The sequence below is a fragment of the Nannospalax galili genome, unplaced genomic scaffold (assembly GCF_000622305.1).
Source record: "Nannospalax galili isolate Female #2095 unplaced genomic scaffold, S.galili_v1.0 scaffold597, whole genome shotgun sequence".
In the NCBI taxonomy this organism is placed as follows: domain Eukaryota; kingdom Metazoa; phylum Chordata; class Mammalia; order Rodentia; family Spalacidae; genus Nannospalax; species Nannospalax galili.
This window is the reverse complement of record NW_008339519.1, coordinates 588,234-604,844: the sequence shown is the minus strand read 5'-3', so window position 1 is coordinate 604,844 and position 16,611 is coordinate 588,234. Positions and strand designations below refer to the sequence as shown.

Here is a 16,611-nt window from a genome sequence, read left to right as displayed (position 1 = left end):
CCTCAGTGATCTTCTCTACTGTAAGATTCTGAAGCTAATTATAGGCTACCTAGCAAATTACTTCCCCTTTGTGCAGTTCATTCTTGCTCTGTTTCCTCGCATGATCATTTGGCCATGCTGAGTATCAGTGAGGCTGATCAGCTCTGAGCTGTGTGCCGCCTTTTCTTCTAGTTGCTAAACAATTTAAAAACACTAGGGCAAATGAAACGATTGTTTATAAACCAGTTTTTCCTAATGTTTGGAATTTAGTTAATTAGTAGTTCATGTCTGTCTAAGAACAGCTGTTGGGTAAAATCAGAAGTTACTTTGATGTAGCCCAATTGTCCTATACATTTTGATTGAATATGTAACCTTGGCAGGAAAGGCAAATTTCATTCTCTTGCCAAAGATGCCCTAGATGGAAAGCAATAGGTATAATCCCGTTGTTCTCATTTACTCCTCCTGCTTTAACTACTGCTGTCTTTAAGTAGATTTTTCTCCCCATATGGTGTCATTTTTTTATTCGAGACAGGGTCACCCTGTAGCCCCAGCTGACCTGGAACTTACTATGTAGACCAGGCTGGCTTCCATCTCACAGAAATCTGCCTGCTTCTGCCTCCCTGGTGCTGGGATCAAAGGTATGTGCCACCAAACCTGGCTTGCCTGTCAGCTTTTCAAGTTACTTATTTTAGTCACAAGAGTATTTGTTGATTTTGAAAAATCAAAGTGCACTCATTTCCAGTTAACTTTATGTGTTTCAGTTACAGTTTGAACTAACCAGAATAGATAATCCCAAGGTTTTCTTTTTGTTATTGTTCTGTTCTGAGTTCTAATGTCACTTTGTGAGCCACTGAAGTGTCATCATAACAAGAAAGAGGTGCTTCAAGGGAAGGATTAGGAGGAAAACACTGGAAGGACGGTGACCCCCTCCCTTTGCTTCTGTCTGTCCAAATGAAGAGAGAGAGATCTTAATCAATCCGGATACTTGTTTAAAATTTTACAGATTTAACCCTTTCTGTTTAGTTACAAGAATAGTTGGTTGTGGACAGGGAAGAGACATACCTAGTAATAGTTTCAGCAGCAGTCTGCCGTAAACTATAAATAAGATACAAAGAGAGTAATGAGGGAACAAAGGCAGACATCAAGGCAGTGCTTTTCACTTGTGTTCTGTGAGCTCTCTTCTCAGATACATTGTTGTTAGTGTCAAAATCAACAGAATGTAGACTTTAGAAGCCCAGGATCACCAAGAGCTGAACAAACACAATCAAAAATGATGAAGCCAATTCTGTGATGTTGCTTTTACAATTATTATTGATAGCAAAATTTTATATCATTAATAATTAAAATCAAGATGAAAATCACTGGACTTTGTGAAGTGTTCTGTTTCAATATCCCTCTTGCCTTGCTACAATCCAGATGGACTGGCAAAGCCCGTTGGTTTATTCACAGCACTGGCTAATGAGGCCAAGGTCAAGTGGGCAGTCTCCTCCCAGGCTGGTTAACAACTTGTTGATCTGTGGCCACATCTTTAGCTCTGCACGGTCATGTAAGAACGTGCCTGCTGTTGATCATAAGACTGTAGCTGAGGCACCGTGGAGGAATTATTAGTCTTGTTACTTCTTCTGGAAAAATAGAGCACGTGTTGAATAGGCAATCAAGAGTTACATAGCTTTCTGTACAGAGGAATCTTTTCTTAAACTGTCTAAAAGTTTTCTTTCATTGTAGTCAAGCCTCTAGAGACTCTGTTTTGTAGTAGACAGGTCATATAAGGCCTCAAAAGGAAGGGGGAGTTAAAGTGTTCTTGTTCTATTAAAAATATTACACAGCACAAAATATTTGCTGGTGCATACTAATCTATGAGATGAGACAGTGTGTTTCACAGTGTATCTTCTTAGAATGTTCACAATATCAACAGGTAAAAAATAAGATCATCAGGCAAAGATTAGGACAAGAGTAAGTTGTAGGATGCTAAGTGTTGAGTAAAGTGGTTTTAGGAAGAGAAAACTGTGTTTTCAGGAGTAGTGAAAATTTGAACTTGGCTATTGTCTGAAAAGTGGTTGCTGCTATATAGGTGGCAGTAGGAGAAAAGGGTAAAAGGGATGAGCAATTGTAAGTGAGCTGGAGTGAGCAAACACACTTGAAAATACACGTGTGCCAATAGACCAAGAGTGCAGGTGACCATGATTGGAGAGGGGGGATTCAGTCAGACTTTGTGGCAGCTATAGATGAAGACATGAGAACTACTGAGCAGAACTAAGATCTCCACAGAGTGGAACCCAAGCAGTGCCTCAATGTGAAAGGGCTAGGATAGGCCCAGGCTTGGCTGCTGGCTTCTGGAACTGAGGGAGGCAACTTGGGTGCAGCTTAGAGAGCAGAGCCTCATGGCTGGCTCACCGAGGCAGCTGTGGGTCAGCCACTATAGCTGCCCTGTGGAATCGGTACTTTATTCCCACTGTGATGGGAAATCCCTGGACTGTTTGATACAGCTGTAAAAGGATCATTAATGTTTGAAAAAGATTCTGCCTTCTGTGTGGCCAGTATACCGTGTTTAGGGGGAAGAGTAGCAGCAGGGAAGTGGCTAGGAAGCAGGCACAGTTGGCCTGATGAAAGGTGACTGTAGGTCACATGATCACATGGGAGTGGAGATGACCAGCCTGTTCTTTCTCTTATTTGCCTTTTACCTTTCAAAGGTGTTGGGAGTGCAGAGCTGCTGCAGCGGGTCCTGTCAGAGCCTGTAGCCCTTCTGTTGAAAGGCTGGAGGTTGTGCAAGCCCATGCACCAGCTGTTGTCTTATCTTCTGGACAGCATATACAGATCTCTCCTCAGCTTGATGCCCTCCCAGATTTCACCTGTCTACCTTGGATTTTTGTTCATTTGCTTGCTTTATTGTTTGTTTAAGAGACGCTATGTAAAAAGTCACTGTCCTGAAGTACAGAAACATGCCTATAGCTGTTTTATTGGTTGTCAAAACCAGTTTATTAAAAAAGAAGTTAGCCATTTATTGCTGCTTTTTTAAAATTTGCTTTTTTTGGAGGAAAAATATCTTTTCTTCCTTTGATGCCCAAACAACCTTTATCATAATGTTAAGCAAATAAGAGTTCCACCCTTCCCACCACTTAGGTAACAAAGGTTCTACAGGCTAACAACCTTCTGTTGAGAGGATGTTACTAAAATGTTTTAGTACCTCTGTCTAGTATGTGTTATTTTGTTGAATTATTTTGGTGACTGTCCTTTGCTTCTCCAGTTAACTCTGCTTAGTTGCCTACATTCCTCACTGCCTTCTAACTCTTGCGTTAGTACCAGTGCTCATTTCTGTTCTAAGTTCTACTTCCTCTGTGCCTCTTAAGGGCACAGGCTCTGGGGCCCTGGCTTCATAACACATAGGCTGTTTTTTATTTTGATTGTGACCGTCTTTTTCTTTGTTGGTAATAAGTACAGAGTGAGAAAGTAACTGCTTAAACAAAGATTTGTTTCACTAGTTCCATGCAGAGCAACCTAGTTGCCCCTCCCTCCTACTCATTGATTTCACTCAGTACCAGAGGGTGTCCTTTGATGTACTTCTATGTTGATTATAAAACCAATAGCATTTCAGTAAAAGTTAATGCCAGTGTGATGTTTTTTAATGGATATGGAAGCCTCAAGTACTTACCTTTATCATTGATCTGTGCCCTGGTATATTCTGCATGTTTCCTGGTCAGTTGTTCAGGTAGCTCTCTAGATTACCCTTAGCACTGGAGAAAAGTAACGTAAAGAGTTGTGTTTATTGTGTAAAATATTTTTAAAGTAGTGTAATCAATGAAAGATGCTGTGTAGTGTCTAGGAGTACTTCAGTGTTTTTAAAGTGTTTATAAAATAATTTGGGAAAAATTAATAGTTTGATTATAGTTTATGTTTACAGAACATAGATGTAAATCATTTCAGTTCTTTGTAGGAATTTAACCATTTTGCTTCATTTTACTTCATGTTTTTCCCAATGGCTCCTTTATAAAGGCTGTGGAAAGTTCCTTGCCATATATGAAGATAGTATGCATGAGTGCCAGCTTACTTTTACATTTTAGATCTATTTTTATTTTTATGTGTGTGAATTTGTGCATGTTTATCTGTGTATGCCATGCATGTGTGGGCACCCATAGAAGCCAGAGAAGGGCGTTGGATCCCCTAGAGCTGGAGTTACAGCAATTGTGAGCACCTTATGTGGGTGCCAGGAGCAAAACTCAGGTCCTCTGGGAGAACAGCATGCACACTTAACCTCTGAGACTTATCTTCAGGAGCCCTTTTAGTCGTTTTTATTAATATATATTCATTGTACATAATGATGGGTTTCATACAGGCATTTGTATCAAGTATATCGTGGACTTTGACTGTATTCATCTCCCCGTACCTTCCCTTCTTCACCATTCCCCATCCACTCGTCATTCCAACTCCTCTGTCTTCTACTTTCATGTCATATATATGACTTTTGCACCTATATAAGCTGGTTTTCTTTTTCCATTCCTCTGTTGATGGGCACCTAGACTGTCTATACTTTAACTATATCATACTGCCGCAATAAACATAAGCGATGCAGGTATCTCTGTGGTATGTTGACTTAAAGTCTTTGGTTGTATTTCCAGGAGGAGTACAGCTGGATCATGTGATAGTTGTATTTCTAGTTTTTAAAGGAACTTCATACTGACTTAATAGTGGCTGTACTAGTTTACATTCCCACGATCAGTATCCAGAGCTCTTTCCTCTCGCATTCTCCCCAGCGTTTGTTTGGGGATATGATGGGATCACAGTTTGTTTTGATGTGCATTTCCCTGATGGCTAAGAATGTTTCAACATTTTTCATTTATTTGTTGGCCATTTGCACTTTATCTTCTGAAAAGTGACTAGTGGTTTCATTTGCCCATTTATTAATTGGATTATTTGATTTTCTTGTGTATGTGTCTTAAAGGTTTTGAGTTCTCTGGCTATTCTAGATAGGACTCCCCTAACACATATGACCTACGTTTTCTCCTATTACATATATTGACCTTTACTCTCTTGTTTCTGTGCTGTGCTTAAAAGCTTTTAAAATCCATCCAATGCCTATTTTTAATTCTTAATGTTATTTCCTAAGATATTGGAGTCCTTTTGATAAAGTCCTTGCCTATGCCTTGTATTAGTTACTTGTCTTGTTGCTGTAACAAAATACACTGTCAAAAGCACCTAAAGAGAGAAAGGATTTATTTTGATTCACAGTTCGAGGGTATAGTCCATCACAGCAAGGATGTAACAAGGCAAGAGCTTGAGGTAGCTGGTCACGTTGTGTCCAGTCTAGAAGCCAGAAGAAGTGAGTGCCAGAGTGCTCAGCTCTATTTCTCCTTTTTATTCAGTCTAGAACCGCAGACCATGACATGATGCCACCCATAGTTAAAGTGAGTCTTCCCTCATCAGTTAATATAGTTTAGGCACTCCCTCACAGGCATGCCGGGAGCCTTGTTTCCTAGGTGATTCTAGATATTGTCAAGATGACGATCAGTGTAAATCATCATATGTCTATACTTGAAATGTTTTCCCTATGTTTTCTACTAACAGTTTCAGAGGTTCAGATCTTACATAAAGGTCAGGTCCTTGATCCATTTCAAATCGATTTTTGTACAGGGTGACAGATAGGGATTCTAGTTTCATTCTTTTACTGTGGATATCCGATTTTCCTAGCACCGTTTGTTGAAGAGTCTGTCTTTTATCCAGTATATATTTTTGGACCTTTGTGGGAAAAACAGGTGGCTTTAGTAGCGTAGGTTTGATTCCGGGTTCTGTTCTGTCCATTGATCTATTTTTCTGTTTCTGTGCCTGAGAAATGGTTTGTAGTATTATTTGGAGTCGGGTCCTGTGACAGCACCAGCATTATTCTTTGTGGTTTGGCTGCTCAGTGTCTTTCGTGTTTCCAAATGAGTTTTAGGATCATTTTTTTCTATTTCTGTGAAGAATGTCATTGGAATTTTGATGTGGATTGTGTTTAATTTGTAGATTCCTTTTGATAACCTAGCCATTTCCACAAAATTAATTTGGAATAACTTTTTGGATTTGTATGATATGCAACTATTTATACTAAAAATTTAGATATGAAAAAGTCAAAGATTGATGAATTTATGGGATATGAATATATTAAATTCCTCATGAGGAAGATGGAAATAGATTTTACTCACATGATACCTCTGAGCAGGTTGAAGAGCTGTGAAGGGAAACAAGTCATCTTTCTTGAGTTAGCAGCTTTGCTCTTGGTTTATGGAAATGCAAGGAAAGAAACAGGTAAAAGGACCACTTTATATACTATCTTGTTTTGAATGAAGAGAAAACCATTTTTTTACATAGCAGTGCTTTCTTATCTATGGGAGATACCTCAGGTAGATGCCTGCAACTGAGCATAGTACTGAGCTTCATGTATATTATTTTTTTCCTATATATACATACATATATATGAGAGTTGAATTTATTAATTAGCTGCAATAGGATTAGCAACAATTAGATTGGTAGCATTATCAGCAACTAACAAGGTCAGATAATAATAGCATACTGTAATAAAAGCTATATGAATGCTGCCTGTCATCATATCTTACTGTGTTTGTTGTGGCATGCTCACTCATATTGTGATAATTATGCAAGGTGACAAGAGAGTCTACATAATGGGATGAAGCGAGGTGAGTGTCCTACATTCATTTCTGTTGCTGTGATAAATACTTTAGTAAAAAGCAACTCTGAAAGAAAGGGCTTCTTTATCTTACAATTTCAGATTATTGCCATCATTGGAGGAAAGTTGAGGCAGGAACTTGAAGCAGCTAGTCAGGTCCCCAGTTAAGAGTGGAGAATAAATGAATGCCTGTGTGCCTACTGCCCAGCTCGCTTTCTCTAGTCTTACACGATTCAGGATTCAAATCCAGCCTGGGACTTCTCTATCAGTTAATACAATCAAGAAAATCTTTCGCAGACAAGCATCCAGGCCAATCTGATCTAGACAGTTCTTCATTGAGACTCTTGTCGGGTGATTCTAGACTAGATTGTGTCCAGATGACTATTAAAACTAGCTATCATAATGAGTGACAAGTACTGTAGTAGTGTTTGGCTACTACTTGAAGGTTATTTGAATACAGGCACTAGACATACTAACAGTTGATCTAACTGAGAGGGATACTGTATGGGTAACAAGTGGGCAGCGTGTACAGGGAAGTATATACTTCGTACAAATGTGCTAGTCTGAGTGATTATTCATGTCCCAAACAGGACAACATGAAACAGTGCAAGATCCTATCATACTGTAAAACTTAAAACACGAATTATTTCTGGAATTTTCATTTAATATTTTTTCAGACAAGTTGGCCACAGGTAATTGAAATCATCCATAGAACAAAAAATTCGGTAGCCCCACTCCAAATTGGGATTCACCCAAGACTCAGTTACTTCATGGAGTGTCTTCAGAAGATTTATAAAACATCAGGAAATCGTACACAAAATCCTTTCCCTTAGTGACTAGTCTATAACATCTGTTATGTTTTTGGATCATTGCCCTCCAAAAGATTTCAGAGTCACCAATTTTAAGTTTCCAGTGATTTTTTTTTATGGTAAACACCATGTGCTAGTGCTCAGAATATTTAGTCTCTTTAGGACACAGAAGAGGCCACAAAAATAAAGTTAAAGTGGTGGGTAGACTATTACCAGGGCTTGTGTAAATGTAGTCTAACAGGTAGGTTAGTAAAAAGAACTTTAGAGATCATCTAAGTCAAAGATGGGTTTCTGTGTATTGAATCTACCTGTTCCCAGTTGTATTAGTTACTTTTCTGATACTGTGATAAAACACCATGACCAAAGCCACTTATAGAAGAAAGAGTTTATTTGGCTTATGGCGATAAGAGTCCATCATGGCTTGGAGGCATGGCAGCCTACAGAGGGCATTCATTAAAACAACCACACCAGTCATATACTTATGTGAGTGGAGGTGACCAGCAAGAAATACAAGTCATTCTATTCCATCCTCTGGTGACAGGAGGAGGAAGGTATGTAACAATGAATTTTCACCCCTAGTAAAATGACTTAATTTCCTATAGTGGTTTGTGGACCTATTTCAAATGCAGTGCTTATGTACTAGGCCAGTAAAAACGGAGTTTAAAGTTAGATTTGGATTTAAGTGTTTTCCATATAGTAATTCTTTAAAAAGACATTTCATGGGTTGATGTCTTAGTCCATTTTTGTTGCTGTGGCAAAATATCCAAGACTAGTTAATTTACAAACATATTTTTCCCTTCCATAGTTCCAAAGGTTTGAAAGTCCAAGAGCAAAGCAGTGATATGTTCAGTGCCTGGGGAGGGTCTTACCTCTGCTTCCAATATTGTGACCTCCAGAGAGGACGGATGCTGTGTCTTCAGATAGTGGGACAGAAAAGCAAAGTAAAGGGGTGAGGACACTTCTTTCAATTAATTCCATACATGAGGGCTATGCCCTATGACTTAACTACCTCCCAAAGACCTCATCTCTTCATACTATCACACTAGCAGTTAAATGTCAACATGAGATTTGGGACATTCAGATCATGGCAGATGGTTTATTTGAGACCTTTGCACATTGGTGGTGTTTATATTATTAAGTTAATATAAGCTTGACAGAGGCAAATGTGAAAAATACAAAAACTGTGATGAAAAGATGATAGGTCTTTGGTTAAGAGTACTTACTGCTCTTGCAAAGGACCACAGTTTGGTTCCCAGAACCACCTTGTGTGACTCAGTCACCTGTAACTCCAGCTCGAGGAGATATGATTGCCCTCTTCTGGCCTCTGCAGGCAACTGCATACACATGTGCACATAAAAATAAAATATACAGTAAATATTTTTTAAAAGAGGATATGGTAGTCTTAGTTCCCTTAATTTTAAAATTCTAAATAAAATGCTAACAAGTAAATATATTAAGAAGAAAAAAAGCAATTACCTCATGAAATACTGAAGTGTTACTGTGCTAGTCACCAGCAAAAATGATTAGAAAAAAAAATTGTGTTCAAACACATTTCTAGAGTTAAATCTCAAGATATACAAGATATTTACAGAGAAAATGTTAATAAACACTGTGTGCTAGTGCTGAGAATATTTAGCCTTTTTAGGACACAGAAGAAAAGAAAAAAAATAATAGAAGTTAATAAAAGAAATAATAATAGAAATTAATAAAAGAAAACCTGAAATGAGACCAAAGTGCCCCATTGAAGAGGAAGATGCAGTATCATAAATACATATTTTTCCTAATTATTATAAATACGTTAACAATTTTGTTTCATGTAAATTGAAGAATAAATGTCCAAGATTAACAGAGAAGATTTGGGGCAAGCTGATAGAGAATTTTTTCCCTACTAAATACCATGCTGTTTTAAACATCAGGGTCTTAGTCTGCTAGTGCTACTGTAGGAAGAATGACTGGACTGAAAAAAAATGACCAAATTTTATTACTGTTCTTGGATTGAAAAGTCCAAGCCCAAGATCCAAGAGGTTGGGTATGTGGTGTATGTAGGCTCATTCTGCATGGATGGTGGTACATGTGCTCTTGGATAGCCGCAGAGACAAAGCATCTCCTTCAAGCCTTTTTTATGTATGTAAGGGCACTAATGCCACTGATGAAGGCTTAGACATAATCACCTAAAGCCCCAAGTCTCAATGCTGTTGTCCTTGGGAGACAGGTTTCAACTTGATTTTTAGGGGGGAAACAAGCATCCAGACCACAGCCATAAATTAATTAAAATAGCATAGTATATTTTATCAGTAGAGGTTGAGTGTCCTTATCTGAAGTGTTTAAGATTTCAGTTTTCAAGAAGTGGAGGCTTCAGGAGGAGATGTGGTCTTGGGGCTTGGACTTCATGAATGTGATTCGTGCCTTCGATAAAGAGACTTGGGGAATTTGCCATTTCTGTGGATCATGGAAAAGATGCTGTATGTGAAGAACAGGCCCTTGCTAGATACTAAATCTCCTGGCACCTTTGGATGGCTCATCTCTAAAACTCTAAGAAATGTGCTAATTGTTTAGAAATTCACAATTTACAGCATGTTATTATAGCAGCCTAAACAAACTTAAGATAAGTATTATTTAATCCTCCAAGTTCATTTTAAACACTCAAAGGTACCTTTGTAAAGTCTGGGCATGAACACTGTAATCTCCAAGATTTATTCTCTGTAGTCATATATGTTATATCCCTGGCAACAGATCCCATAGCATATCCCAACAGTGTATCACAGTAGAGGTGCCTGGATTTAAACTCACTGTCTCAGGTCCACAGAAATACTGTGGAATCTCTGATGGGAGTTGTAGATGAGAGTTTATAGTTATTCATCACTTTTTAAAAATTAGCATTCAAAATAATGGGTTTCATTATGACATTTTCATTATTCACCCCACTTTAAATTATTTTGCCCTCCTCCATTTCTTTCTTTGCACTTTAAAGTAATTCTGGCTAGATGTGGTGGCACGCCTTTAATCCCAGCACTTTAGAGGCAGAAGTAGGGGTATCCCTGTGAATTCAAGGCCAACCTGGTCTACATAAGTGAATTCCAATCAGCCAGAGCTACATGGTAAGACCCTGTCTCAATAAAATAAACTAAAATATTCTGGGTAAGTTATAAAAGCAAGCATGATCATCTTCATTAAAGGAGTATAATTCAAATTACATTCCTGTTACTCTTCTAAGTGGAAGTGCATATTTATCTTATTTGCCAGATTGACACTGGTCTTGAGCTATTTCTGCTTATGAAGCTAAAGACCAATATTTCTGCCAATATTTCTGTCTTCTATATAATCTCTCTTGTTATGGTTATTGCTAGCCTGACTTTTCTCTCCCTGTCACAAAAGATGTACTTTTGCAATTGGAGGGTGGGCAAGAACCATGGTCATCAGAACTGAAGGTTTTGTTGTTGCTGAAATTCTCTGTCCTTCACTGTCTTTGACCTCTTAGCCAGTTGTCTTCATCTTTCACGCTAATGTATTTTGATTGCTATGTATCCTAAATTCATGCTAGTAATTGTGCTTGATCACTTCAAAGTAGATTAAAGAAAAATCAAATTAGAACAGTCATTTCTGCAATAGCTTTTCTATTCAAAGCAATTTTATTATATTTATTCCTTCTCTGTCCTATATCAAAGGTTGGCAAATACTTCCTGTGAAGGGCCAGATTGGAAATATTTTAGATTTTCCAGGTCAAGAGGCAAAAATCAAGAATTTTATGTAGGTACTTATTAGAAAAAAATTAATTTGTACATTTTTAAATGACAAATTCAAAATATGAGAGTAGTAGTATGCATAGTAGTAGTGTACATGATATTTAAGATTTATAACATGAAATTCTTTCCAGACGGCACTTTGCTTGATTGGAGTTTAGTGTTATTATTCTTTGGTATCAATGCTGATTTTGCCAAGATTTGTCATATTGTCCTGTACTGAGATTTTATGCATTTCACTATGGAAATCTTTTCACACTGATAATGCCAAATGCTAATGGAAGACCACAGGCTCATATGGATATTTATAATTTAGAAGCCCTTCTTGGATTCTCTTAGCCATAGTGCTGCTGCAAAACAATGCTTTGCTGTAATTTAGTAGCAGATCACCCCCACTTCACTGTGCCTGCCTCCAAAGCCTGAAGCCCAAAGCCCATCCATCCTCTTTCTTCTTTTGACATATAGACTGATGATAATAATAAAAGTGTTTCAGGGCACTCAGAATGCTGTCAAATTATGGCAGTGTCTGCTAATAGTGTTCTGAGCAGTGCTGGGAATCAGAATGTTCTATATGATCTCTGTCAACTCAGCCCTGCTCTTCTTGTGCAAGAGCAGCCACAGTGTATGGGTGATAACGCATAACTGTTCTTACCGGTATACTTTGTTTGTGAACATGGAAATTTAAATTTAGTATGACTTTGTATGTCATGAAATACTATTCACTTTTAGTTTATACTCTGTACACATAAGCAACAAGCATGATTTGGTCCACTGGCCAGGTGATTTACTGAACTCTGTCCTGTGTCAGTAATTTTTCCCTTTATTGTATCTTTCCCATCTACATACAGATCAGCTGTTTCTGCTCTATTTTAAAGAACGGGGGGAGGGAGGATAGAGGAGACACACCATGGCTATTTTGCCTATTATAGCTACTGTATTCTTTACTCCCCTAAAAGCAAATATTTTGTAAAAGTGGCTGTCTGCCCTTTTCCCCTTTCTCTGTCAGCTGAACCCACCTCATCCAAGCTTTATCTGTCTCCCTTTCCACTGTTTTTATAAAGACCTCCGTTGACCTTCCCCTTACTTAATACATGGGTCCTGTGTTTTTATGTTCTTAATTATTTGATTTCTCAACAGTGTTTGACACAATTGATCTCTTACTCCTCACTGAAAAATGCTCTGTGCCTGGTTTCAGGGATGCCAGTCTTCTGATTTTCCTCCTTCCACGCGAGGTAATTCTTTATGATTCTTTGTGAGTTCATCCCTTGTGCGTCACTTCTTCACTTTGATTGTAGTCTTGTAACAGTCTTGGTTATGCTGGATAGCTTCAGTTGTTAACCTGACATACTTGAGAAGAGAGAACCTCAATTGGGGAGCTGCTTCTGTGGATTAACCTTTGGGCATGTCTATGAGGCAGACATGTGGATGGTGCCATCCCTGGGCAGGTAGACCTGGGTTGGATAGGAAAGCGGACCAAACATGCTCCATATGAGTAAGCTGGTAAGCAGCATCCTCCATGGTCTGTACTATACTTTCTGCCTCCAGAGTTCCTGCCTTGAGTTTTCTCAGGTGAACTGTGATCAGGAAGGTATAAGCCAAATAATCCCTTTCTTTCCCAGATTAGTTTTGGTTAGTATTTTATCACGTCAACTGAAAGCAAACTAGAACACCCCTCTTTTCTCTGTCTGCTCACTGCTCTCATGACCTAATTCAGATTAGGCTCAGTATTTTCTATGTGTCACTGATTTTTCTAGTTCATCTTCAGCTCAGGGTACTGAATTCTAGACTTGTTTAATCCATCTGTATAATATATATCCACTTTTGGATAGCTAATCAATATCTCAAATTTTATGTCAGAAACTCTGCTACACATTTCTTCCTAAAACTGCTCAATCCATAGTTTTTATAACCTCACTTGATTTGTTTCACCATTTTTTGAGGTGTTTACAGAGCCTCAGAGTTGACCCTGACTTCTCTCTCTTTTATACCTGTACATTCCTGTGTTTACTACTGTTCAGGGCATCTTTAGCATGTATGCAGAGTCAAGCCACTTCTCACTACTCCCACCACTGCCACTGTAACCCCACCGCTGACACTGTAACCCCACCGCTGACACTGTAACCCCACCGCTGACACTGTAACCCCACTGCTGACACTGTAACCCCACCGCTGACACTGTAACCCCACCGCTGACACTGTAACCCCACCGCTGACACTGTAACCCCACCGCTGACACTGTAACCCCACCGCTGACACTGTAACCCCACCGCTGACACTGTAACCCCACCGCTGACACTGTAACCCCACCGCTGACACTGTAACCCCACCGCTGACACTGTAACCCCACCGCTGACACTGTAACCCCACCGCTGACACTGTAACCCCACCGCTGACACTGTAACCCCACCGCTGACACTGTAACCCCACCGCTGACAGACACTGTAACCCCACCGCTCACAGACACTGTGACCCCACCGCTGACACTGTAACCCCACCGCTGACACTGTAACCCCACCGCTGACACTGTAACCAAGCCACCACCATTTCTCACCAGGAACTGAGCTGTAAAATCTTAACTCTTCTCCCTCTTTCTGCCATGTTGCCTTTGTAGAGTGACCTTAAGAGTGAAGTCAGAGGGATCCTTTACAAGTCTAAATTCTCACATGTCATTCTTTACTCTTAGTGGCTCATCAGAGTAAAGGTCAAGGATCTACAGTGGCCCACAAGACCCTGTGTGGCCCTTCACCGCCAGCTGTTTCCTTCCAGGTGTCTGGGGCTCTGTCTTGTATCTCCCTGGATATTGTTCCTCCAGAACCAGCTTCCTTAGACACCTTGCTCTTTCTCACCTCGTTCCTCACCTACACAAAGCCTTTGCCTACCTGGGCACTGTCTGCTCCCAGTCCTTGCTCCCATCATCCCTCCTGCTAATCTCTTAGCATCTGTGGGGAAGGCCATCTGTCCCCATCCTCACACCAGCATTCTTGATTTTTCTTGATCCTGCTCTATTTTTCCATAGCATTATTACCTTTCAACAATGTTCTGTTTTGTTTATTATGCTTGTTTTGATTATTTTTCTCTCATGAAAAGACTATAAGCTGTGAAGACAGATTTTGGTCTATTTTATTCATTGGTGAAGCACAAGTGCTACGTATGTTTGTAGATGCTCAAAGGAGAATTGGTTTTAAACACTATTTTTTATTTGACACAAGTTCTCACTTTGTAGTTCTGCCTGGCCTAGAACTCACAAAGATCCTTCTGGCTCTAACTCCTGACTGCTGGGGTTAAAGATATGTGCCACTACGCCCAGGTTAAACACTATCTTGAATGGAATTTTATAAGTCAGTTTTCTTTCTTTTGTTCTTTCAGTGTTTTTGTTTTTGTTTCAGAAATGGGATCTCCGAAGCTCAGGTTGGCCTTGAGCTCTCTATGTGGGCCGGGCATGCACCACTGTGTCCAGCCTATAAGTCATTCAAAAACAAATACGCGCGTGTGTGTGTGTGTGTGTGTGTGTGTGGAGAGAGAGAAAGAGCAAGAGAAAGAGAGAGGTAGGTAGGTATATAGATAGATAATTATAAAATTTTAGAGTTGGATAGAATTTAATTTAATTTTATTATACTTTTCCCCTACAGTACTGAGGATTGAGCCTAGGACCTTACAAATGCTAGGCAAGCACTGTACTATGAACTACATCCCTCCTTTTTTGAGATGGAATCTTGGCTTATTGCCTAGATCATTTGCAAATTCTGAGGTCAAATGACCCTCCCACTCAGCTTCCCTAGTAGCTGAGGCTACAGGCACACACTACCTTGGCTGGCTGAGATTTTATATTATAGTCTGTAGAGCTGTGCTAATAGCCCCCTTGGTGCTATTTATATATAAATTAAAATTAATTATGATTAATAAGATGAAACCTGTTGTGGTTATCTGAATAAAAGTATCCCCTACAGGCTCCAAGTATTTGAGCACTTGGTCAGTAGGTGGTACTATTTGGGGGGGGGTCATGGAACCTAAGGAGGTGTGGCCATGCTGGAGGAAGCACATCACTGGAGACAGGCTTTGAGAGTATACAGCTTCATCCCACTTTCTGTCTGTTTCTCTGCTTCTTGTGCCTGCTTGAAGATATGAGTGCTCAGCTTTCTGCTCCTGCTCTCTCTTGCCATGCCTCCTGATGAACTCTTATCCCTCTGCAACCATAAGCCAAATAGAATCTACCTTCTATAACTTGCTTGGTCATGGTGTCCTATCACAGTATCAGAAAAGTAATGGAGGTGTTCTTCAATCTCTGTAGCAACATTCTAAGTGTTCTTGTGACCAGTGACTACAGTATTTGATAACATAGGTGTAGAACTTTTCCATTAACACAGAAAATGATATTGGATACCCCCCCTCCCCAACCTTGGATTCCCCAAAACCATTAAGGTTATAGTCCAGAGCTCTGAGGACCCAAACTGACATATGCAAACTGCAAAGCAGTCTCTCATATAAATGCTTTACAGCTCTTAAAAATGATGCAGATTCTGATTCAGTAAATCTGGGGTGGGGCCCAAGTTTTTGTGTTTCTAACAAGCTCCAAGATGATGCCAGTGCTGCTGTCCAGGGCAATGACACTTAGAGAAACAAAACTGTGGAGCAGCACAAATGTTAAGGAAAACAGCTGACATCAATGAAGCACCATGCACTACTCCAGAGGTGTTCCTTCATAATTAGAATGATATGTCCTACACAAAACTAGCTGACACTTTAATGCTGGTCTTATACAAAGCTACATATACTAACATATTCCACATCCTCAAATGAAAACTTCTTAAATAATAAATCGTCAAGCAGGAAAAAATAAGAAGTGGAAAAGCTCTAGAACATTCATCTTGTTTTTAGTTGCTAAGAAAGCTGATTTGCTAGCTTTTGCTTTCTCTGTTACTTTACGTTTCTAATCACGTACAGATGTTATGATGAATGTCTAGTGATTCCTTTAGCAAAATACTTGATATTCTCAGCTTATGTGAGGAATGAAAAATTTTTTAAAATGAGAAGAGAGAAGGCTTTTCTGGTAGAATTTCACTTGCTTTCTTTTGCTCATAATTTAGATTTGGTTTTGGTATGTATATTGTGTGTTTGTGTAGTGTACACGTGCTGATGGACTGTGGGAGATTAACCTACTGTCTAATGCTATTCCTGAGCTATAACCTCAGCCCTTAGATTTTAGAACCAGAGTCATACTCTGTAGCCTAAGCTGGTCTGGAGTTCATGATTCCCCTGCCAATGTCTCCTGAGCTCCAGGCTTACAGACATGCAGTACCACACCTGTCTCTGATACTCACTTTTCAGTGGTGAAATGACAGTAGACTTTCTGTTCTAAATCTTTGTGAAGAATTTAACAGGATAGCATTATTTGTTGTAGTATAATCTGTTGTCAAATCCAATCTTAGAA

At 39.3% G+C, this 16,611-nt stretch overlaps 1 protein-coding gene across 1 annotated transcript in view; it reads left to right on the top strand.

The window, feature by feature from the left end:
- Rnf217 (ring finger protein 217) overlaps positions 1–16,611 on the top strand; it is a gene marked incomplete at its 5' end in the record, with an annotated part of 150,443 nt that overhangs the window by 13,947 nt on the left and 119,885 nt on the right. The gene's annotated exons all lie outside the window — the stretch shown is intronic.